Here is a 2,673-nt window from a genome sequence, read left to right as displayed (position 1 = left end):
TGTAAGTATATGTATGTGCGTATGCATACACACACATACACAGACATACACACACACACACACACACACATATATATATATATATATGTTTCAATGTGTGTATACTTGTTATTTATGTATGTACGAGTATGTATGCATATATGCACATCCGTATGCGTGCGTGTGTATGTATGTATATATATGTGTGTGTGTGTGTGTGTGTGTGTGTATGTATATATATATATGTGTGTGTGTATGTATATATATATATATATATATATGTGCATGGCTGTATGTATGCATACATATGTATAAATATATATGTGGATATATGTATATTTACATATGCGTATTTCGTTAAGAATTCTCTCTATATATTTGTATGTGTATGAAAACGTGGACATTTATATGTAGACGCTTTGTGTGTCTGTACTTTTGTGTGTGTGGATATCTCATTATGTGTATGTGTATACACCAGTTAGTCGTTGGCACAGATATTGCGTGTGTGTGTTTATGTGTATAACTTTATATGTTTGAAGTGTGTTTAATAGAATGCTTGCGCCTTTGTTTTTCACTGTTGATGCATGTATATGTGAGTGTATAAATATGTGTGTATATATATATATATATATATATAGTTATATATGTGTATATGTGTATGTATATATACGTATATATCTATATGTACGTACGTATATATGTATATATGTGTAAGGGCTGGTGGTGGTGGGAATGGCGGTGAAAATCATTATACACCGTCGCTAATTACAAGTTTCCTATCGGGATAGTATTTAGAAATCTTTTGAAAAATCCAATCTTTGTGAAGCACAAGAGTTGAAATCTTTCCTAAAAAAATAATAATAAAATGAAAGGAAAAATAAAGCTTTAAAAAAATTAAGGCAAACATAAACAAGAAAAAATATACACACAAACATACACATATACACACTTAAACAAACGCACACTTGTTCATGTGCACACATATATTAACGACACAAAACGCATACACACAGACACATATGCACACAAACACACATACATAACTAATGAAAAATAATATTAAAAATATATACATATATATATATATATATGACAAAAAATATTAAAGAAAATATAATTGAAAATGAAATATAATTTTAAAGAGCAAAATAAACATAGCAAAAAGAAAACAAAAAAGACACAAAAAAAATTAAATCGATAATTTAATTTATTGATTATAAAATCAAAGGGCCGCAGCAGAATTGTTCTGATAGTCAAAAACCAAATTCTCTATCGGAAGATTTAATAAGTTTCTATCAGAGAAATATATCACTACCGATGTGTTTGGGTTTGGCTGTTTGTGTTGTTGTTGTTGTTGTTGTTGTTGTTGTTTTTGTGTAATATATGGTTTTTTTTTTTTTTGTTTTTAGTGTGTTTCTGTTTATTGTTTTGGCGTTATTTTTTCCTGACGTTTCGTGTTTATTTATTCTCGTTATGGGATAGAGTGTTGTTATGGTCGTCCTTGTTGTTCTTCTAGTTGTTGTCGTTGTCATGTTCGACTTTGTTTTTGTGGCATTCCTTGTGGCTTTGTTGATGTGGTTATTGTCCTCCTGGCATTGTTGCACAAACAGATTAGTGTGTGTGTGTGTGTATATACATATATATATATATATATATATATATATATATATATATATATATATATATATATATGCGTGTAAATGTGTATACATATGTGCGTGTGTGTATGTGTTTCATAGGGTGTGCTTGTGTGTATTTAGTTGTAAGTGCATTTCAGCGTATGCCTGCATGCGTGTATGTACGTCTCTCACTGTGGGTATAATATGCGTACCTCATAACGCCTAGCAATATAGCTGTGTGCTCATATCATGGTGTTCAATATCTATTAATCATTTTTCTATTTATCTATCTAACAGTTGATCAATCGATTAATCTATCTATATTTCGGTATCTGTATCTACACGCATGCACAACTAACATATAGCACCCAATACAATAACACACACACAGACACATACATGTACATATAAGCATATGCACAAATATATATGCATGTTCATATATATATATATATATATATACATATATATATATATGTTTATGCTTATGAATATATACATTCGTATATGTGTATGTATATATATATATATATATATATATATATATATGTATATATGTATGTGATGTATGTATGCATTAGATATACGTATTCAGATACAAGTGTAAGCATAGTTACATGCCCTGCTACTTTTCTTTTTATTTTAATGAAATATATGTAAGTATAGATAGATCGATAGATATTTTAATAGATATTTGTGTTTGTGTGTGTGTACATTCGCACAATATAGAATTTTATTAAATTTCGTTTATGTATTATGTAGGTTTATGGAAAAAATCATACACCAAACAAATAGACACACACATGTATACAAGTGTGTGTCTATATATATATATATATATATATATATATATATATATCCATACACATACATATATGTGCATATACGCGATTGCAATCTTTTAATCAATGTATAAACATACACAAAATTTATAGAAAAAACTTGTCCCCATATGAAACAGCTACGTCAATATACATCCCCATATATACACACTGAGAGACAGAGAAAGAGTGGGGGAGATATATTGAGAAGATATTGTCTTATCTATGTTTATGTTCATATATATATATATATA

General features: G+C 28.6%; 1 long non-coding RNA gene across 1 annotated transcript in view; it reads right to left on the bottom strand.

The window, feature by feature from the left end:
- LOC106878675 (uncharacterized) overlaps positions 1-2,673 on the bottom strand; it is a 397,850-nt gene that overhangs the window by 174,518 nt on the left and 220,659 nt on the right. The window lies entirely within an intron of this gene.

Source organism: Octopus bimaculoides, chromosome 6, assembly GCF_001194135.2.
Source record: "Octopus bimaculoides isolate UCB-OBI-ISO-001 chromosome 6, ASM119413v2, whole genome shotgun sequence".
Lineage (NCBI taxonomy): Eukaryota > Metazoa > Mollusca > Cephalopoda > Octopoda > Octopodidae > Octopus > Octopus bimaculoides.
This window is presented reverse-complemented; position numbering and strand designations above follow the sequence as displayed.